Here is a 23,018-nt window from a genome sequence, read left to right on the forward strand (position 1 = left end):
GCATTTCCATGGCCTCTGGAGCCACATTTCTCAAGGAGCTCCAGGCCAGCTTTGCAGGGGTGGATCACACCTGATGCTGCTTTGATAAGCAGCCTTTAGCTGTGGGGCAGAGGAGCTCTCCTGAGAGAAAACACTGATTTGTCATCACGGAACCTTTTTGCAGGTGCTGAACGGCCTCAGTTGGGAGAAAGTCTCTCTGTTATCCAGGCTGGAACTACAGCTCCAAGCAAACATCCCATGTGCTGCCCTTAGGCCAAGGAGGGGCAACCAGGGGCTTCTGGAGCTGCAGAATGGTGATAAATTGATACAGGATAGGGAGAAATTGAGAAATTGAGGAATTTCTGTGTGCTGATGCCACGAATTCCAGTCACAGAATAATGTCACAGAAGGCCTGGATGGTTTGGGGGGGAAGGGGACTTCAACATCACCTCATCCCACCCCCTGCCATGGGCAGGGACACCTTCCACCAGGCCAGGTTACTCCAAGCCTCGTCCAGCCTGGCCTGGAACGCTTCCACCCTTCCACATTCCCTCTGCTCATTCACCACATGGTGTGGATCCTTGGGAGCACCTTCCAGAGCTCGGAGCTGCAGCAGGAAGCACAGGCTGGTCCAAGAAAAAGCCTTCCTGCCCCTGCTGAGGGTGCAGGCAGTGGGTGGAAGGCCCAGGCAAATCTGCTCCCCTGGAAGCAGGACCAGGGCTGCTATTCCAGAACCCTTGTGCACCGTTTTCCACCACAACCCCGGCCTTGTAACTGCGTGCTCTCCTCCAACACCACCTAAGTGATTTCCCCCTAGGCAGTGAGGTTAAGTCATAGGAAACAATTTCTATTTTTAATAACATTTTTGCTAAATATCCTGTCCCTGACTTTCCCCAGAGGCTCCGAATCCATCTGCAATAAGGGGGCTTTCAAAGGGCTTTAATAATAAATATAATACCACCATTCTTTTATGCTTGTAACTATTCATGCTTGACTGAATTCCCTGATCTTTTTATGGGGCTGTTCAAATATATTGTGCAAGTCAAGGGCAGGCCTGGTTTTAAGCTTCCTGTGCTCCCCTGCTTTAATTCCTTTTATCTCCAGGTAACAGCCCAGATAATGCTGTCCTGGTGTCCCATGTTATCCATGCACAATAGGAACCACATCCATATCCAACCCTGCTGCCCCCAGGCTGGGGAGAACCCTGTTTTCCAAGAAAAATGCAAAATTCTCCTGAGTATCTTCTCAGCCCAGCTGCATTTATGTCCTGCTAATGTTCCCTCCACATTCCTTTTATTTACTCCTGGGTACCACACCTCTTAGGGACCCTTTACTTTTCCCCTCTGACACTGCTTTGGAGACCCCTCAGGAAACAAAGTTTCCCTCTCCAAAGCTGTCAGGGATGAGTTGCCCTCACCTGGGATGCCCACACACCCATCCATCCTCCACCCGCTGCCCCAGCAGCTCCTGATGCCTTTTCTTGGTCTTAAAATCAAGAGTCAAACACGGTTAGAAGGGAAAAAGGGATTTTACCTTGGTATTTATTTTAAGGATCCTTAGGTGCACATGTCCAGGTCGAATGCACCGAAATGCACACCACAATGCACCCCCAAAAGATCAGGTATAACATTATAGGTGTTTCTAATTAGCAGATCTATCAAAGATTCCCCAAGGAGAGGCTCAAGTGAGCCCCCCTCCCCCAGGAACCTTCCCCTGGATGGTTCTATCTTGGTTTACAGAGTGTGTTCTGGAGAGGACCTCGGGGTCTGGGGCACACTGATCCCTGGCTACGAAGCTTCTAAAATGTTGAGTCTCTCAGCTTGACAAACAAGTCCAAGAATGGAGGCAAAAAGCACTAAGGAGACAGAAGTTGTAAAAAGGTGTAACAAGAGTACAAAAGAAAAGGCAAAAAATCTTCACGGCATCACTCCCTTTAACCATGTCTGAGCTGTGCTCGAGGAGTTCCTGTGTCCTCCCCTCCCACCTGCTCTTCCAGGACCTCTGTAGCTCCTTTCCTTGGGCACTTTTTCCCCTCTTGAGCTGTTGGTTTCTCTCTCTGGCCCCTTTCACCTCAGAGCTTTCTCCTGCTGCCCAGCCAGGCTTGTGCTGTGCCCTGTCTGTGCCTTTGCTCAGCTTTTCCTCACATCTGAGTGTTCCAGAGCCAGGGAAGCCCTTGACTCGGCAGCAGAGCGGAGGGAGTTTGCCCCTGAGCATGACAGGCAGAACGATGGGAACTTCTGAATTAATTTGCTGTAAACAATGATCCATAATAGGTCACTTGTCTCTTCAGCAACTCAGCAATTAAATCCATCAGAGCCATGGATGTCATTGGACTGCTGGCAATTAGCACTGGAGGAGCCAGAGGGCCTTTCCAGCGATTTCCAGCCCACTGCTTTGGGGGTTTTTTGGTCTTTGGGAGGAGCTGTTTGAGCACAGGATTCCCTGTGCCTCACCCAAGGGTGCTGGAGAACCCAAGAATTTGAGGTCTGAAGGTCCCTGGGTACAGAGAAAGCTTGGGGTACCCTCCTGATGGAGAATGTTCCTGCAGAAAGGGGGATCCAGAGCTGACTCCCACTTACCCCTGGAGTCTGTCTGCTATGTTAAAGCAAAGCAGAGTGGGAATCTGCTTTGTCCTCCCAGCAGGGAAGAACAGGTTTTGCTCACACCTTTGGTTTCATGACATGGAATAGGTCAACTTTCTTCCGGTAAAAGAGAAAGAAGAAACTTATTAGGAAAGAAAGATCCCTCCAATTCCCAAAAGCTCTGACTAAGCAGCAAAAGAAGCTCTTGAATGAGACTGTTTCTGGTCCTAGGTCAGGAAGCATGAAGGAGCTCTTGGATTTCAAGCTGCAGAGCAGAAACTTTGCCAAGATCAGCCTTTGCCTGCAGAGTTTGGATCGGGGCCAGCCCTGGAGTCCTGCTGCCTCCTGGCTCGGGAGGTCTCCGGGGACAGACTGGGAGGATTTCAGGAGTGGCTGGTGATAACAGAGGGCCTGAGACAGCTCAAATCAGTCACCTTGAAAATCAGGGACTTTTCTGTCATTTCCAGTTGGACCATTAAGTATCAAAGCCCATAAAACCATTCACCCTCTTCTGCTGTGGCTTCCTCATCCAGCTTCCCCCTCTCCTTCAGGATAAACTGCTCCATCCCACAAGGATTGCCTCAGGTACCCTGGATTTCAGCCAGATACATTATTTTTATCTCTCCCACTGTTTTGCTTGGCTTTTGGACATCCAGGATCACTCCTGTATCTGTCATTTTAACAGTGAGGACATGAAATAGGGGATTTTTCTTTCACTTGTGGGTCTCCATTGGCTGCTGGGAATTGAACCAGGCCTTGCTGGAGCACAACAATAGGAATACTTTGACTTCCCTGTTGAAATGTAGTGATCCCTTCACCTGTAGAACACTTCTGCAGCATCATCACAAAAATTCCCTGGTATCCCTCCCCGATCCCAGTTAATTACTTGGTGCTGCTGTTTCTGTGCACCCCAGACGGGTCATTTTGCTGCAGACATTATTTTAGGAGGCAAGTAGATGCTATGAAGTTTAACAAGCAATATTTTAAGGGATCAACCCACCCAGATCTGGCTTTCCATAGAAATCCTAGGTGGTGTCAGCATGAGAGGAGCCGGCAGGACTTAAGCAGAGAAGCACAAGGTTTCTTTTATTATTGAAAATCTTACTTTTGGGGTAGCAAAGGTGTTTGTCATCAGTGGTGGACTGGTTTAAGGTGCTGTCTTTTCCCAACTGCCCTACCAAAACATTGGTACTATGATGTGTTTTACTGAAAAACAGATGAAAATGGAGAAATCCAAAGAATGGGGATTGTTGTGGTTTTTAGGGGGGAAACCACTTCGGAGGTGCCTTGAATTTTGGATGGGAAATACAGGCTCATTTTCGGGAGGGGTGCAGTTGGAATATCACATAGCCAGGTATCAGTGCAGGGCAAGCTCGAGCTTCCATCAGCACAGGAATTCAGCTCCTGGGCACTTCCAGCACTGTTCTGGGTGCAGGGTGGGATGAGGAGCAGCCAGGGGGTCCCCAAATCCTCAGGTGTGGGAAGAGCCACTTCCGCCCCAGGAGCTCCTCATCATCCTGGCTCTCCAGACACATTCCCAAAGGAGATGCAGGGGATGTGGGATGTTTCTTTCAAGGCTGGCAGGGAATCCCAATACCTGGATGAAGCTGGGGAAGAGAGATGGAGAGAGCAGAAATCAGAGACTCTCATGCTAGCTTGTGATGAGAGAGATAAAGACATACGCTTGGAGCAATCCCAATCGCCCACAGGGGGAAAAATGGATATCTGCCAGCTCTTGCTCCATCCCATAAGGGAAACAGGTCTGTTTCCAAAGGAAAAAGGCAGGTGAGGAACGAGCTCCCACGGTGTGGAAATTGGGCTGAGCAGAGGAGGCATCACAGCCATGCTGTATGAAGCTGTCTCGTGTGTGGTCATTAAAGGTGACTTCTGTCCCCTGGTGTCACCAGGACTGCTGGAGCAGCGGAGCAGGGAGGCCCCAGGGTTTCCTGGCAGCCCTTCAAAGCAGCAGCTCCGAGCTGTGCCCTCAGGCAGCTCTGGCAGGGGACAGGGACAGCAGATAAAGGAGCTGCTCTGAGCTGATCTGCGCATCCTGCCTGGAATGAGGGCAGGGCGGGGAGCTGGGGGTGCACTCAGGCCAGCCTGGATCCTTCTGCTGTTGCCCAGCCTGGCTGGAGCAGTTCCTGCCCTGGCCCTGCCTCCTGGGCATCCTTAACGTCCCCTGTCCCCATCAGAGGCTGCTGCTGCTGCTGCTTTAGTCCTGCTGAGCTCACTCCTCACACCATGGAATCACAGACTGGTTTGGGTTGGAAAGGACCCTAAAGATCATCTTTCCATGGCTAGGGACTCCTTCCACTATCCCAAGCTGCTCCAAGCCCCATCCAGCCTGGCCTTGGACACTTCCAGGGATCCAGAAGCAGCCACAGCTTCTCTGGGCACCCTGTGCCAGGGCCTCCCCACCCTCCCAGGGAACAATTCCTTCCCAATATCCCATCCAGCCCTGCCCTCTGGCACTGGGAAGCCATTCCCTGTGTCCTGTCCCTCCATGCCTTGTCCCCAGTCCCTCTCCAGCTCTCCTGGAGCCCCTTTAGGCCCTGGCAGGGGCTCTGAGCTCTCCCTGGAGCCTTCTCTTCTCCACCAGCTCTCCCAGCCTGGCTCTGGAGCAGAGGGTATCCAGCCCTGGGAGTATCTTTGTGACTCGTTCGAGCAGGCCCATGTCCTTCTTTTCCATGATGTCCTTTCATACTTAATCACTGCTGATGACTTTTTAAAACAACAAACAATTTTCTACACTTGTTAAGCAGCACCAGAGACAAAGAGTAAAGCAGCAAGGGGTGGGGATGTCTGGGGTTGCATCTTCCCTGCTGGAGCCAGGGTGGTTTTCCCTGGGCTGCTGGTGGCTCTGGGTTTCCAGGAGGTTCTGCTTGAGGGATTTGCTCCAGGTGGAGCCCAGCAAGGCTGGGTATGGGATGGGGGTTGGCCCATCCTGCTGGCAGCGTTCTCCCACCCTCTCATCCACATCATGCTTGTACAAGCAAAGGAGGGGATGCTTTAAAAGCAGAAGAGTTGGATCAGTGTAGGGAGGACATGTGGGAAATGCACAATTCCAGCTGCAGCCCTGATCCCAGACTGGGCTCGGAGGCTGGCAGTAAAACAGGGGCTGAGATCGCCCAGTTAGCCTCCAAAACCAGCTCAGGCAGCCCCTGCTCGGCAGCGATCAGTGTCAGAGTGAGCTGCAAAACTTGAAATACGGCAGAAGGGAAAGAGTTCTTGAGGTGGGGGAGAATTCTTTTCTCTAAAAAAGAAAAACAAGCCAAAAAAAAAAAAAACAGCTGTTCTTTTTGCAGTCTGCCTCTAGCCCAAGGTCTTGCCGAGGGGATGGAAAACCATTTCAAAAGGTGGAAGAAAAAGTGTTCCTTTCATCAAGGATGGTAACAGAGCAGGCTGAAAACTCAGAGCATGTGTTTTGTTTGATATTAAAGCACTTTTGGGGCAAAAGAGACTTCCCTGAGAGAATATGGAGCACTTTAACGAAGGAATGCTTGCTCCAGAAGGGAGGAGGTTCTCCCAGGGCTGCTGGGTGTGGGCACTGCGACCTCCAGGGGCAGCCACAGCTTCTCTGGGCAGCCTGGGCTAAGGCCTCACCACCCTCCCAGGGAGGAATTTCTTCCCAATATCCCATCTAAACTGAGCCCCTTTCAGCTCTTTTTAATTTAGTGCGTGGACTTAGCAAGCATCACCAAAACAGCAACAAAGAATCCCAAAGCAAGGAAGTTGCAGAACTCAATATTTCTTTTTATTTCTTTTATCCTGGATTTTTTTCCCCCCTAGCTTCTCTCCTTGATTTTCTGATTTGACTGGAGATCTCTGAACTCTTGGGAGCTGCACTGTGATTTTTTTCCCGCCGTTTTTCCCCCCCGAGGTGCTGCTTGTCTCTTTGCCCAGTGATGTTAATGGATTGCTCTCCACCCTTTGGATGCAGCGTGGAAGCTGTAGGAGCTCTTTGCAGGGATAATTTATTTCAAGGATAGCCCTGAACCCCAGAATGAGAAAATATGAGCTCCCTGCACAGGCTGATCTCCAAAGTGATGGCCTGAGTAAAATTGCAGCTGTAATGCTGAGCTTGCTCTTCTCCCCACTCTCTCCACCCTGATAGATGTGCTGGGTCAGTGGACTATTATCCCTTAAAAGATTCAGGCATTTCATGTGGCACCACTTTGAAATCTCTGGGGGGAAGGAATCGGGACACTCATTAGATTGGGCCAGGAAAATCATCCTGGCCAAAATTACTGGGTAGCTCCTCTGGTGTTGTAGGAAATCTTACCATGGGTAAGAGGAGCCCATTGTCAAACAAGGCACGAGGCCTCTGCCATGGAGAATCTCCGCTCTCAACTAAGGCAGAGAACTCCAGAATAAAAAGGAGCCATTAATATTAAAGTCAAGTGTCACCTGATGCTGCAGTCCCCACTGAATTCAAATGCTCTTGGAAAGCAGAAAATTGAGATGGAGACTTGTGGCAGCTAAAACAGGGAATGGCCCAGCTGGAGCAGGGATGAAACTGGAGAGAAAATGTCCTGGTGGTGCTGTCCCAAAGCCCATTAATCACAAACTGTGGCTTTGGAAAGAAACAAAGATACCAAAGGCATTTTGGTAATAATATAATCATTCTCTATCAGAGAGAAGCCTCTCTTTTCAGAGAGACAGTTTCACTGGTTTTGGGTAAGAGAAAGTCTCAAAAATCTCAGCAGAGAAAATCTCAAAAAATGATTGAATGGCATTTTTCATGACTCTCAGATTAGTGCCCAAGGAATCACGGAGCCATTCACGCTGGAAAAGCCCTCTAAGACCGTCGAGTCCAGCTGCTGCCCAAGCACTGAACCACGTCCCCAACTGCCACATCCACAGGGCTGTTAAATCCCTCCAGGAACGGGGACTCCACCCCTATGCCAGTACCTGCCCACCCTTTCTGGGAAGAAATTTCCCCTAATATCTAATCTAAATCTCCCCTGGCATGACTTGAGGCCATTTCCTCCTGCCCTAGACCTCGTCCCTTCACCAGCGCATCACACCAGCACTGCTCCCAGCCCTTTCCTGCCGGCAATGCCAAGTTCTCCTTCCCTCTGCCTCAGTTTCCCCACGAGCAAACTCCAAGCCACGGATCCCAGTTTAATCAGATGGAAGCCTCAGAGGTGGCAGCCACGGTGCTTTTTGGCAGGTCTAACCCTGACCAAGGGGCTCGTTCCGTGCTAATCCACATGGAATGGAAAGGTCGCTCCGAGTGTGGTATTTTTAGGCACAAGGATTATTATTTCAGTGGAAACGGGAAATAACCTGAAATTGAAAACACAACACAAATATTACCTGGGTTTCAGTGAAAACAAGGAATTGCTCAAGTCTTGACAGCATCCTTCCTTCTTCCTCCACTGATGGATTTGATCCCAGGGTATTATCAACAGGCACATCAAGGGATGACTCCAAGGAGGCTCTGCTGAGCAGAGCCTGCTTGGGGTGCTGCTGTGTCACACTGATATCTGGTGGGCCAAGCTTTTAGATCGGTTTGGGATTTTTCCCCTTTTCCCTCTCAAGAAGGATGTTGGAAATGGTTTCACAGCCAGGCCTATTGGGTCTCAGCACAAACACTGCAGTAAGAGCCTTGTCCATGGAAACAAAGTCCTTTTTCCTTCTCTACAAGTGACCATAGGATCCCTGAATGGCCTGGCTTGGGTGGGACCCAAGCTCCCCCTCCCTTGGGCAGGGACACCTTCCACTAGCCCAGGCTGCTCCAAGCCCCATCCAACCTGGCCTTGGGCACTGCCAGGTTCTCTGGGCACCCTGTGCCAGGGCCTCACCTCCCTCACAGGGAACAATTTCTTCCTAATATTCAATGTAAAGCCAAAAAATATCTCACTGGAGACAGGTTTCATGTTTTGCTGGAGGTCCATGGGCTGCTGATAGCATCTGTGGGCTCAAGCCCAAAGGGGCACATGCCACATGCACCCTGAGGGGCTTCTGCCTTTTGGGGAGATGTTCTGATTTGGGGAGTTCTGTTGACCTTTCTGGAGGCATTTCAATTTTAGATTGAACTGACACCTTGTGTTTAGATGTTCTTGGGATAAACAAGATGTTTTTTGGAAGGAGCCAGCTCTTGCCCATTCGTGTCCTGGGAGCAAGAACAATGGAATCTCCTGAGCTGGAAGGGACCCACAGGGATCATCCAGCCCAGCCCCTGGCCCTGCACAGACACCCCAACAACCCCACCCTGGGCATCCCTGGCAGCACTGTCCAAACGCTCCTGGAGCTCTGGCAGCCTCGGGGCCATGCCCATTCCCTGGGGAGCCTGGGCAGTGCCCAGCACCCTCTGGGGGCAGAACCTTTCCTGATATCCAGCCTGAACATCCCCTGACACAGCTCCAGCCATTCCCTGGGTGCTGTCCCTGGTCCCAGAGAGCAGAGATCAGAGCTGCCACTTGAGAGGAAGCTGTGGATTGGGATGAGCTCTGCTCTCAGTCTCCCCTTCTCCAAGCTAAACAGACCAAATGCCTTCAGCCATTCCTTGTGTGCCCCTTCCATACCCTCCCCCATCTTCGTGTCCCTCCTTTGGACACTCTCCAACAGCTTTAGATCCTTCTCCCATTGTGGCACCCAAAACTGCCCACACTGGATGGGCAGGAATGACCCTGATGGTGCCAGATCCAGGCTCTGGGTCCTGTCTCACTCCATTCCCTAAGCCATAACTTTGCCAAAGGCAGTAATCCCACACTTTCTAGGTCAGGCTGTTCATATGGAAGTGCTGCTGCCCAGTCCTTCCTACCCCACTCTGTACACGGTGGAGGCACAAAGTGCTGGAGGCACGGAGACACCTGGAGCTGGAATGTGATTTGTGGGAGTTTTGGAGAGACATTTTTGCATCCCAAGTAATTTTTGATGCCAGTTTTACCATTCTGCTGCTGAACAGCTCCTCTCATGCCTCTGTGCCCAGGGAGTCTTGCACTTCCATAGGTGAGTGTAAACCCTTCCCTGACTGGGAACCTGTCTGGAGCTGTTCCTGGATTTCCTGCTGGAGGAAACCCCGCTGCCTACTGATGTGATTAATGGTGCTAAGCCCTGAATTTGAGAAACAGCTGTCGCCATGATCAGGCCTCCAAATGAGGTGCCAAAGAGCAACGAAGCAGGGAAGCCCCCAAATCCAGGGAGGCCTGGAAACAGGGAATGGTTCCTGTTGTGCTGCCCCAGGGTGTAAACCCAGAAAAACTCTGCACGAGAACATCATGGGCCAGGAGTGGGGGTTTTCCTGGTGGATGACCAGGACTCATCAGTTCTGGTTGTAGTTCCAAATTCCTCCGTGGCACATCATTTCCCGGGGAGCTGTGCACAACCAAAGGTGTTTAGCAGAAAAACCCAGCTGTTGTTTCTGCTCCTGGATGAGAATGCTGTGAGCTGTCATCTTGGCTTTCTCTCTTTTATTATTTAAAAGACAGAGAACAAATAAGAGAAAATGAACTGCAAATAATGACTAACAGCACTTCCAGCCCAAATATTTGCTCGCATAATCACACGGAAACTTTGAAGCCTTGCGGAGGATTCCGGCGCTGTTCCTGATCCAGCTTTGGCCCAAAGACAGCCGGGATGCTCCTCTCCCACCATCAACCCTGGACACCGAGAGATGCACCCAGGACTTCCCATCCCCTCCTGGTCCTCAGAGAAGTGGGGTGACAGAAAAGTGCTGGAAACCCAAGATGTTGTAGTGGATCTCCTGTCTGGGATCTTCCTGCAGCCCCGGGCAGTTGTGTCCCTCTTGGACATATTTCCAGCATCTCTGCTGTCAGACAGGGCTGCTTGGGTGTGTTTGTGGTCTTCAAGTTTGAGACTAAACCAACATTACCCAATCCATTCTTTCTTTTTTTTCTTTTTTTCCTTCCCAGTTTGAACCCTGGAAGCTGAACCTGATTTTCTGCCAGCCATGCAGGAGTGAGCAGAGGTGTTCTGGTCACTTGGCTTGTCCAGCAAAATAGCACAAAACCTCTGGTTTTCTTGCAGGGCCAGGTGTTGTAGAATCCCCTGGAAGCATGGGAGCTGCAGCCCATGGTGACGGGAGGTCTCCGATGGAGATGTTGCAGCTGGATCCATAACCTGGCCTGAGATTTCCAACCTTTTGACCTTGGATTTCAGGAGACCAGAGGAGCCACCCACGGTGTGGATTTTGACCTGGTGTTTCAAGCACTGTAGAATTACAGAATATCCCAAGCTGGACCCACAAGGATCATCGAATCCAACTCCTGACCCTGCACAGACATCCCGACAATCCCACCCTGTGCCTGAGAGCATTCCCCAAATATTCCTGTTCCAGTGCCCAACATCTTCCCAGGGCTCATTCTGAACTTCCAAGAGGGCCAAGCCTGAAGCAGAAGGGTTTGTGTCCCTTTCTACTGAATAGAATTAATTATTTCACTCCTTGTAATTAAGGAGGGGCAATTAAGAGTGATACAAGAAGCAAGGCAGCGTTTGGCATTTCCAGAAAAACATAAACCTGCGATTTAGTCTTTCATTCCAGCAGTGGCCAGACCTTTTGTGGCCATTAAAATATCAGGAGATCCTGTCAAGTGCTGAGTGCTGGTGATTTACGATCAAATCTAACACGCAGGTAGCAGGTGGCATTTCCACACTTCCTGCAGGGAATATATCCCAAAACGTCAAATTAGATTATCCGGCTCTTTCCATTGGAGAAAAATGTGTGAGAAAAGCACTGGGGGAAGAGGAGGAAGGAGGGGGAGAATGTTTGCTCTATTTTAAAATTATTATTTCAGCTTACAAGTGTTGAGGTGGCTGCAAAAATTCAGAGGTGTTAAAACCCAGAGTAACAGGGAAATGTCACTTTCTCCTCGTTGGCACCATTTTCTCTCTGTCTCTCAACTTTTGCCCACTGGAGAAAAATCCTTGAAACCTGTAAAACATTAGGAAGAATTTTTTGGCTTTTTTTTTCCAAAATGTGGTTTTGAAGTGAGAAAAATCCTGATATATTATTCCAAATTAACACTTAAAAAGAAAGAAATACATGGTGATTGTGATTTTTTTTTCCCCCCACTGGTATTTTTCCTCAAAAGACATTAATCCATTACCTGTCCTGACTTTACAGTAGGTTTGGAAACCTCCCCTTCAGCTTTACTGTGAAATCCACTTGGAAATTGATGGGACACAGAGTAAACCCAGCTATTCCCACTCCCAAAAAGGATAAACGCTGCTAGCTGGGATCCTGATGATGATGATGATAATGATGATTGATTGACTGTTATTTATTATTATTGCATTGATGCTGGTGGTACCCTTAGGTTGGGGAAAGCTTTTTATTTCCCCCACGTAGTGGGTTCAGTTCGTAACCGGGCAACAGGACAGAAACACCAATTAGAGTGTAGTGATTTGGTTCAAAATATCCATGGCTTACTTTTTTCCTTCTGTGAGATAAGAATTAGGAGAAAAGCAAGGCAGGCACAAAAGTTAAAAGAATATAAAGAAGTTTATTAACAGACCTAAAAGAAAGGGAAAAAAGTCAGACTAAACCTTCAGAACACTTCTCCTCCCCCCCACCTTTCTCCCTTCTCCCACTGACAATGTAAAAAGACAACCCTTGAGATGTTCAGTCAGTTTACCACCTCTACAATAACCTTGTTCAGTTCACTTAGGGAGAGGAGTCTCTCCTCCTCATGCTATGGAGACATCTCCACAAGAAGTTCTCTCATGGCTTCAATATCACAGCAAGACAGCCGCCCGGGTGGGTTCTCTGCTCGCACGTGAGAGTCCCTTCCCTCGACTTACAGCTTTCCCCACAACTCTTTCTGAGGGTTGAGTCTTGAGCTACTGGGGCACCATTTTAAGGATGAGCTGTTCAGAAACAAAGGTTCTCTTCACCTATCTCTGGGAGCATCTTCATCTACTGTATAGAGGTCTTCTCCCTCCCTGGGTGCAAGGGTCCTCCTCGCTTTCATCTCTCTCCTTTCAAGCTTCTCATCAAATTCCAGCTACTGTCATTTGCTTATTTCAGCACAGGTACTTTTGCTCACAATTACAGTCATTTGCTTATTCCAGCACAGATACTTTTGCTCACAACTGCAACTTGAACACTCCACCCCCCATGCTTTCATGAAATTACAACGGGTACTCTGATGTATCACAGTCCATCACCAGAGCTTTACAACAGAATTTCAGCTTCTAGGCTTGAAGCACCTCCTCTTTCTCCTCCCTCAGGGTTTCAGCTCTTCTTTCTTCACTGCCTTTGGTGTCCCTATGGTGTTTTCTTCACTTGCCTCCACCTTTCCTCCTCCTCCGACTCAGGAGAGGATTGATGTCTGCAGGCTTCATCTGTTCTCGAGGAAAATTACAGCCCTAAAAAAGGGTTCATCTCACCCAGGCCCGCAGCTGGAATTCGCTTATCGCTGTTGGTCACCTGATCTTTGCTGGGCAGTGGCCTCAGATGAATTTCGGCCACACTGGAGGGGGGAAAACGGGGCCGCGCCGTCTGCATGGAGCAGGGCTGCGCGGCTGGCCCGCACTGAGGGGCTGCGGGTGGAATGGGGCCACACGGCTCCAGGGTGGCTGTCTCCGGGTTGGCCCGGGCCAAGCAGGGCCTGACCCAGCCCTGCTGGGCCACACGGGGCCCCCAGTTACCTGTCTGAAAGCCAGAAGACAAGAGAGCTTTCCCAGGCTCTGTTCGTTCTTAAATGTGGACCACAGAGGCCTGTCAAGTTTCTTACGTGGCTTAAAAAGTTGCCAATATTCAAACTAGCCAATTGGCTGGTTCTGTTAGGTCATAGAGGAAGCTGTAAGCACCTCTTTGCAAGAGAATCCTTTCTGTGGCTGATGGAGCCTTCTTTAACTAAGCTAAACCATGATACCCCAGCCCTAATAAATTATTTTCTTTGCTGTGGGGCCATCCCAACATAGCTGTGCTGACGTGCCATTGTCCTGGCCTTTCTCCAGCATTCCCAAGAGGCTTGTTGGTGTTTATATCTTCCTTACCACCTCTATTCCCTGGAGCAGAGGATGGTTTATCTCCTGTTTTAAAGGGCTTTGCTGTATTCCAGCCCTTCCCTAAATCTCTGGCACCCGTTAATGAGATTTGTTCTGTATTGGAGCTGAGCTGACAGATGGGCAAGGACAATGTCCTGGAGTTTAGGATAGCTGGAGTGGGGGGAATAATTCTTGTGGGGCTGTTTCTGCTTGGTGAACATTTTCATAGCATCTCTAGAAGTGCCAGCTTCTTTTTCCTCATGTTTTCCCCTTGTAAATCCTGCGGGAAGAGGGATTTCAGCTCAAACTTTCAGCTTCCTTTGACCTGAGCAGCTTGGGGCAAACCTGGGATCAAACCTGGGATCAAACTTGGAAGTGAAAGGAGTTTTTTACCAAGATAAATTTAACCGAGAGATTTCAGTGACAATAACCAAGTACTCTGCAAAGTGATTGTGCTTGAAAGCAGAGTAGCCCCAGCTGAAGGTTTTGATGACAAACCTGAGAAATATGGCAGGGTTTGATCACCGGGTCCCCTCAGCTTGTTCCAGAGGTGGAACTGATCCACCCAGCCTGGAAAATGCCATTGGCAAAGCAGGGCTTTCTCTGAGCTTTGCATCTCCCTTAAGGAAGGAGGGAGGTTTCCAAAGACTTCCCAACTCCTCCAGGTGAAGCTTCCAATCTTCAGACACTCTATTGTGTCCTGCAACATCCAGACGTGGTTTGGCTTCCAAGTCACCTTTACCTTTGGGCACCCTGGCCCCAGAGGAGGAGAAGTTTTCTTTAACTGCCCAGCGCCATCCAGTTTAGTTTGGGTTTTGGCAGCTGCTGCTTGTCTGATTGAATCCAGCTCCCTGCTCTGCCATGCCTTGAGGATCATGGTGGGCTGTGAGTGCTGCGTCAGCTGGCACACATTCCATTTCCTAGGGACATCCCAGGAATGGGCTCATCCTGGCAAAAAGGGCTCGCCATGAGCAAGTAACCAAACCATCAGGAGCCTCATGAGCAGTGGGGTTACACCTCAGGGGCCTGGGCATGAGTAGGGTGATCCCTCCCTTCCTCCCCTTCCATCTTTCCATCTTCTCCTTTCCTCCCCCCCACGCCTCTTCATTCATCTCCTCCCTTCCGTAGCTAATTCACGCTTTCGCAGGGACCTTTCATCACTGCCACTTTTCCCGCTCACCCCTGATCCGTGTGAAGGAACAAGGATGTCGCTTGTTGGGGGCCATGGAGGGGACCCTGGTGGCAGATGGCAGCAGGGCTGAGCCGGGGCTCATCCATCACCGGGCTGGCACAGCAGGGCCGCCACTGCCGTTTCCTGAAGGATCGGCATTCCAAGGGTGAGCCCGACCAGGTAATTGCTGGAGAAGGGGAGGCATTTTTCACCACTGACATGGAGGACGGGGACAGGGCTGGGCTGTGCTAATGCCACAGTGAAGGATGAATTCATCATGGGTTCTCCTTTTTTCCTTTTTTTTATCCATCCTGCTTTGATCGACGCTGAATTATTCCCAAATGCCAAGCATCTGGTGAGTCTACAGCAGAAACCTTTCCAGCAGCTGAGGCACCGGGAAGCAGCCAGGCTGTGCCAAGACCCTGCTGCTCTTGTCGTTGTCATCCTCATCACTGAAGTCAAAGGGTCACAGAATTTCCATCCCTGTCTTCCAGGGATTGTGGTTTGGGTTGTGGTGCTGCAGTGACACTCCCTTGTCCGAGATCCATCAGCAGCAAACAGAGACGTGGGAAGTGAGGAGCCCATTTCCCATCTTCCAACCCCTACTTCTGGCAGGAATCTGTGCCAGGGCTTTACTCCTGCCAGATCCCAGCCAAGAAACCCCCAGAGGCTTTGTGGTTCAGGACCTCATGCAGGTGACGGTGCCACGGGGTGGAATTGCAGTGACATCACTCCCAGTCTGTTCCAAGGTTTTTTGGTGTTCACGCTGCTCTGGCTTACTCAAATTTGTTGTGGTTGTGCTTGGATGCCACCCGGGGCTGTCACTTAGACAAAAACAACACCAAAAATGTTTACCAGGCACAGGCTCATGGGCTCAGTGGAAACTTAGAGTGGACCCCAATGTGAGGAGAGGAAAAAAGAGATAAATTAATAAAGGAGGGCAAAAAAACCCAAATCATCTGTTCCCCTCTATTTTTAGTGTTAGACATTTGCAGAATCCAGCCAGTTCTGAAGCTGATTTCTAAATTTATTCTGTCCCTTTTTAGAGAACTTTCTGCATTTTCTCCACCTAATTTAAGTCTCTTTTCAAGTATTTTTAAAAGTGGCAGTCGAGGCCAACTTTGCCTATTGAAGTTATCTCACATTTGTCTTTAGGAAAGAGCCAATAAATCAAGGCATTATCATGGGAATTGGCAGGACTATCCAAATCTTTATGCGGCAAAATTCAGCCCTAGGTTTCAGCTGTGATTTGCAAACAAATCCTAAATGCTGCCATCCTCCCCAGAATGCATCCTCTGTTGGGAAGCAGTTCTTGGATGGTGTTGAGCAGGAATTAAAAGACTTTAATTCCTCATGTCCCCCTGGTCTGCCACAAGTCATTCCCACAGCACAGAACCATTGAAAGGTTCGGGTTGGACGGGACCTTCAAGACCATCTTTTTCCAGACCTGATCCACAGTCATTCCTCTAATTTCAGCCATTCAAAATTGAGGCTTTAGGACTAAATTCACTAAAAACAGTGGCTCCCTTGTGTTCCAGAGGGATAGTGGCACCAGCAGCACTGGTTTCTGTTCTCACTTTGGCCAGGATGCTCTGTTTCCTCATGACCACGTTTAGGGATATGCATCCCCTCAGTACTCATTCTCCCTCCTCATGTTTTCCAAGCAATCTCCTCTGTTTTCCTTTGCTCCCTGCCCCTTCAGTTCTCAGTTTACTCTGCCTGAATCCATTCTGGCCAAGGCAGGAGGAGCTATTCCCTTCTGTCAACACTGACAGAGCAGAGCTGATTCCACTCGCTCCGTTCCCACTCCTGCTTCTCCCGGGATGTAAGTTATTCATTCACAGAGTAGAGAGACAACTGTATTCCTTCTTCTTCCTACTTGTGGAATATTTTGACATTTCCCCATGTCTGTTTTGATTCAGTCCCATCTTTAAATAAATATTTGCCTTTCCCATGGGAAGAGTTCCAGGAGCTCCTACCTGGGATGCGTCTCTCCGGCTGAGTTGTCTTTGTTGGGATATTGAGGAAAGAGGGAGAGGTTTGGGGGGGATTGTTTTGGGTTTAGGCGGAGATTTGCACTCCCCATCCTCTGTGTTTGGTTGTCCTCTGACCAAAGACTTTCAGTGTTCAGGTCAAAAAAGGAAGAGCACAATTTTCCAAAGTGGGGACAGGGAGGAATTCCTGGGTTTGATGGAATACTCTGCTAGGAAACAATGGGAGGATTTTTCCAACCATGAACAGAAGCAATTCCCAGACTCGGGGAAAGGGAGGTTTCCTTGCTGTCCCTCTCAGCATTGTGGTTTTGGAGTTCGGGAATTTCTGGATATTGCTCATGAGGTGTTTGGCTCCTGCTGAGTAGGAGAGGGCTCTGCTTTTCCTTCAGCCTATGCTTTGGCATCTCCCGGATACCTGGAGGGATTTCCAAGGCCCATTTGAAGTACAGAGGGCAGGTAAGTGACACTCTTAAAATCCATTGTCTCATCCAGGAGGCCCTGTGACAGCCAACCCAACTGCCAGGTGGGATCCCGCTGCTGCTGTCATCCCTTCCCACGTTTCCAGGCCAGGTGTCCTGTGGAGAACCAGAGCATCAACAGTGACAGTTTGTGGCAGGCTGTGATTTGTTGTAAAGAAAGCCAAATATCCTTAAATGCCTCAAAAGGCTGAAACACAGACATCCTGTGGGATGTGGGGCTGTCTGCTGCTGGTCGTTACTGGTATGGGGAAAAGTCCAAGGCGGAAGTCAGGGATACCCAAAATTACAGGTCTCAAGGGACATCCAGCTCCAGGTGGCACCTGCAGAGCCCAGTGGGATGTTCCCTCCTTCTCATTTATACATGTCCCTGCCTTTGGCCACATGGGAAGTGCTGGTGCTGCCAGGAGCCGTGACAATTCCCACCTCACCAGGAGCTCCTCACACCTTCTCATCACCTCATCAGCCAAGCCATGGGTGTCCTCCCCTCCCTGAAGGCTTCGGGCGTGAATTCCCACTTCCCCCGGGAAGGCTGTATCTGTGCAGATGGGCTTTCGTTCGGCTTTAAACCCGAGTTAGACTGGTCTCGGCAGAGCCACAGGTCTGTACCCCATCTGGGGAGCTTCCCATTGTTTCAAATCCTTAGGAAAATGAAATTATCAGTGGCTTTGCAGCAGGTTTTGGTCAGCAGCCCTGATGGTGCTGTGTATTTTGGATTGTCTATTAAATACCTGAATTTTAGCTAAAATTTTGGCTTTAATTATGGTCGGGTTATCACCCTGCTGTAAAGGTCTTGAGCTTTCCCTGCCGCATCTGGCTGGGACTGGGTGGTGTTTTCCAGGCTCTTTCCAACACCCACGGGGAGCCCAGAGCAGAAAACAAATTGTTTTATGCATATTGACAAACAACCCTGTTAGAAATTCATCTTGGTACTTCCTAGGTGTCAGCACTCCTTATATTTAAAAGAAAAAATACACCCTTTCCCTCATTTGAATGTTTTTTTAGCCCTACTTTCTCGCAAATTTTTATTTAAAGAAGGGTTGGATGGTTTTGAGGGAGCACATCTGGTTTGGGGCATCCAGAGGTGCTGAGGGATGCTCTTGGAGCAGTTTGTAAGTCCACACACCCAAAAACAAACCTTAGGGTGGGTTAGTCCATGGCATTGCCAAGCCATTCCCAGCCCGCACAGCTCATGGCTGCTTGCCCGAGCTGTGCAGGAGGACACAGGGGCCTGCTCATGCCTCTTCCTCCCCTTCCCTCGCTGGGAGGAGCAGATCTCCTGTGGAGAGGAAGGTCTGGACAAGAGGATGGGCACCTCTGGAGTGTGGAGGGTGTGAGATGCGCTCAACCCCCTCAACTCAACCAGCAGGACCTTGGTACAGGCTCCAAAGGGAGCCAAGAATTCCTTTGGGAAGCCCCCAAAGGGGCAGAAAGACCCAGAGAATATTGGTGCTTAAGAGCTCAGATCCCCAATCCTGTGACTCACACAGGAACAGCGGTGGCTTTTCCGAGATTCATTTCTCAAGGAGCAAAGAACCTTGTGGGTTCAAGGAGCCCCAAACACGCCCTTCCCACCGTGTCCAGTCTGGCTACCGGGCAACCACTTTATCCCACAGTTCTGGCCGTCCAGGTGAGCCCTCATGGGCTCTGCTGGGCAGTGTGGCCGGGATCTCCCCTTGAGCTGGGACGTTCCTGGTTGCTCCTTAAGAGGCCTCCTAGAAACAGAGACTAGACAGAACTAAGGGAATAAAAGTAGGTATTGATTTATCTGAAAGGCCTTCAAAGGTACCCCCTGGGGAGATGGAGCCCAAGATGGATGGCAGGTCACGAGTTCCTCACCCTTTTTTAGGTTTGGTTCATTTGCATATCAGAGTTAATTCTGCAATTAAAGCTTCAGTTAATGATGTAATTTCCCCTCAGCTTATCCGCCCTTAGAGGCTCTTTGGTTTATACTTTTGGGCCTAGGATGGTCTTGGTGTCCTTGGAGAGCAGGCCTGGAGAGGCTTTGTTATGTCTGCCTGGCATGAGAGAGCAGAAATGAACAGGCTACGAGAAACTTCAGAGTTACACACCAAGCAGTGCAGGATTTGAAAAATATAAAGGTTAAAACCTAAGGCATCACTCCTTGAGGCTGAGAAACCTCTTTCTTAATTAATGACAGATCTTTGGATGAGTCCAATTCCAGTCCTCTCTACCTTGCAGCTGATTGCACACCAGTGACTCTCCCCTGGAGCTGGGATACCTCTCAAGGTTTGAGATTCCTTGCCTGGACTGAGAAATCCTTCCTTACTCCAGGCAAAGTGATTCCTGACTCCCAGATCCATGGTGAGCTGCTCATGGCAGGTGACTCAATACCACAGAAACCCACACAGTGAATTCCTGTAGACCTAAACTGTTGTCCAAGCCTGGGCTTAGCTGTGTTTTAGTTCCATCAAGAGTTTAGAAAGCAAGAGGCTGTACCCTGAACCCTGTGGCTCAGTGGGAGGGTCTCTTTATCCTTTTGCATCTTCAGACTCCGTGTGAGTCATTTTGGCTCCATTCTACTTCAATTTTCCCTTGTATCCATGGAGTAAGTAATGGAGCAACTTTGTCACTGGACTTCGTTGTATTTTTATAAACTCACCTTATAAGTATTCTTGCTAACTCTGGTGATTCTTTGAGCAACCCTAAATCCCTCATTCATGACAGAGGGAGGGCTGGTCCTTCCTGCATCCACCCAGATAACCCACCCCAAGCCAGCAGGAAGGAACAGCTTTAATTGGAAACATCCCCAGCTCCGCTGTGCTCAGGGTGGCTAATTCCGGGGGAGCTCGTGCAACAGATAACAGGTTCCTTCTTTTCTTTCCTTTTTAACTGGAAACTTAGGAGCAACAGGCCGGTGTTTCTCCTCACATATGCCTCTCATCGTTGCCTTTTGTTGTTTTGGCTGCAGCTTTCCTCGCAGGGCCCCGCGAGCTCACCGAGCAGCAGATGGCCTCCTCCTTGCTTCATTTCCAGCCCTCAGTTTTTCCCACACTAAACCAGACTTTTTCAGGCACTACTAATCCCCTGTGCCTGTCACTGCTGGAGAAAAGCATTAATAACTCCAGTTATCCTGGAAATATCTGTCACCCACATTTGTTTTGCGTTTCCCACTGGGTAATCATGCTCCAGATCTAATTACTGCCGAAATTTCTTTTGCTCCGACGGGCAGCATTTTGGGTTCCCTCCCCGGCTGGGTGGGAGCTTGGCTCTGCCGATGGGGGGAGATCCGTGTTGATTTACACCAGCTGAGGAGCCGCTGCTCCACGTCTTTATTCCGTGTGTGGCTTGGGGTTGTGGAGATGGCGGTGATGGATGGCTTCAAAAACCATGGGAGTTGTGCTCCTGCAGAGCAGAGAAGTCCAGGAAAAGCAGGGACAGACTTTAGTTGGGATGAGTGAATTCAGGATGAGGTGTTGGGAGAGCAAAGAGAAAGGAGAAAAGGAAAAAGGGTTTTCATCCTCTCCTGCAGGTGCAGGGAGCCAGAGCCGCCACTGTGACAGCAGTGGCAGCTCCCGTGACATGGGTTCAGTGACACAGGGCGGGGGTGTCTCCCACTGCCACACACGTCAGCGAGGATGGCATTTTGGAGCCACCGTGACAAGGACAGAGCCAGAGCTGCCTGGGTTTTCCTCCTCCTCGGCTGACTCACATCAGGGCTGAGCTTTGGGAGCGCGCAGGAGAGCAGATGGCAAATCCCTGGATCCCTGAGGGAGGGGAGCGCCAGCTGCACGGAGGCTCTCCCGCCTTCCCGCAGGTTTCCATTCAGGTTTTATGGATCAGCAATGACACACACGTGAGGAGCCAGCTCCTCCCCACTGCCACAAACGGGGACCAATGGTGGCACCATCCCCTGGGAGCATCCTGGTACCCACAGCTCGGGACAGCCAGGACGGGGGGAACTGCTCAGACTGGGGAGAGTGAAACCTCACACTAAACCTCTGTATAGTACCACACTGAATAAAGGGGCGGAAAGGGATCTCCCAGGATGGAGGTCACTGGGGCTGGGATAACAGGAGCATGGGGATCAAGCAGGGAAGGAGGGAGCAGGGCTGGGAAGGTGGCAGGGCAAGGGTGGCTCTGGTTTTAACCAAAATTCAGTCACACAGCTGGGACCAGAATGGGCTCAGGAGCAGACTAAAGAGGACTCTTGGGAATGGCCATGGAAAAGCCCATGGCACCAGGATAGCCACAGGTTGTGGTTCCTAACAGAGGGAAGTGGGGCAAGGAGCACACACATGAGCAAAAGCCCCCAGTTATCCCACGGGCAGCAGGACTGATGGCATCGTGTGACCCTGGAAGGGACTCAGGGACAGGACACCAACCCCGGCCCCGGGGCTGTAAATCTGCAACGAGCACTTCAAGGAATCTTAAATCAATGGATTTGGGATCTTCCCTGGCTTAGCTTTAGCAGCCGAGGCCACGGAGGAGAATTGATGTCCTAGATAAAGCTCAACCAACCACTTCCACCTACAGAGAGGCAAAAAAATGGATATATTAACCACAAGAAGAAAGAGGGAAGGCTTGGGTTTTGCTTGGTTTGCTCCCCAGCAGCATCCAGGACATGAATGGAGAGAAAGGGGCTGTTAAAAAATGCAAGGAATGGGGAAACAAAAGCGAGACAAGATGTCTTTTCTTTTTTCCTTAATTAATCTTGGGAGGTGATGACAGCAGAGGATGAGGAATGGGAAGTAAATGCTCTGCTAACAGCCTTTCATAGAGATCCCCGCATTTGACAAATGAGCTCAAAGCCACAGGCCTGGGAACGGAGCTCTGCCAGCACATCAGGGACAACGCAGTGGTCAGAGGCTTGGAGCAAAGGGTTGGGAGGGAAAACACCTCAGATCCCTGCCTGCCTGGGACTTTGTTGGTGCCTCTGCTGGATGTCCAAGGGCTACTCTGCTCCAGCCTCCCCTTCTGTGCCACAGGAGGTGCCTTTAGTTGGAATTTTAGCAGCAGCACCCATGGATCCGACCTAAACTTCAGTGCTCCGCCACTAGTGCTGGATCCAGGATTAATCTTGTGCCTTCCATGCTTTTATTTTATTGCTCTGGAAAAATTTCTTGATTTTTTGGGGTGCTTTTAGAGGCACAAGTTCCAGCCCACTTCAGTGAGGGATCCCACACTACATCAGAGAGGTCTCACAACGATGAGAACAGGAAAGGCAGGGAATGTATTAAGGGTGAACATCAGAAATTGCAACATTTTGGGGGACAAAATAAGAAGGAAGAAATCGAAGAAGCAAGCAGAAGAATGGGAATGAAATGGAACAGAATGGAAGAAAAAAGAAGACTAGAAGAGAACAGAATAGAATGGAAAAAGAATAGAATAGAATAGAATAGAATAGAATAGAATGGAATAGAATAGAATAGAATAGAATAGAATAGAATAGAATAGAATAGAAAAAAGTCGAATTAGAATAGAATAGGAGTCAGTAAAAGGCTTTTTAAACACAATAATCCTACATTTGGGAGGGATTGTCTTTTAATTTGGTTATCGTTTTATTTCTGGCATTTTGATTCCTAGACCTGAACTGAATTTTGGGGTTGTGGGGGTTTTTTTTGCTTGGATTCTGATTATTCCTCAGCAAATTGGGACTGGGGCTGGGGCTGGCAGTGATCACCTGAGAGCAGCTGGAGACACGGAGCTGTTACTCCCCTGGGGACAATTCCAGCTATAAACTTTATTGCCCTATAAAGAGGAACCTGCAACATCAGAGGCTTTTCAGGGATCAATAAAATCAACGTTAACTAAATTGTCAGCAGTCACTCTCCCCTCCCCCAGCCTGCTCTGCTGTTCCGTTCCAATTAAGCTAAATTGGGACTCCGGATTTTGG

Source organism: Corvus kubaryi, unplaced genomic scaffold (assembly GCF_017639235.1).
Source record: "Corvus kubaryi isolate FWS band 111438036 unplaced genomic scaffold, C.kubaryi_AGA036_p1.0 37264, whole genome shotgun sequence".
Classification (NCBI taxonomy): domain Eukaryota; kingdom Metazoa; phylum Chordata; class Aves; order Passeriformes; family Corvidae; genus Corvus; species Corvus kubaryi.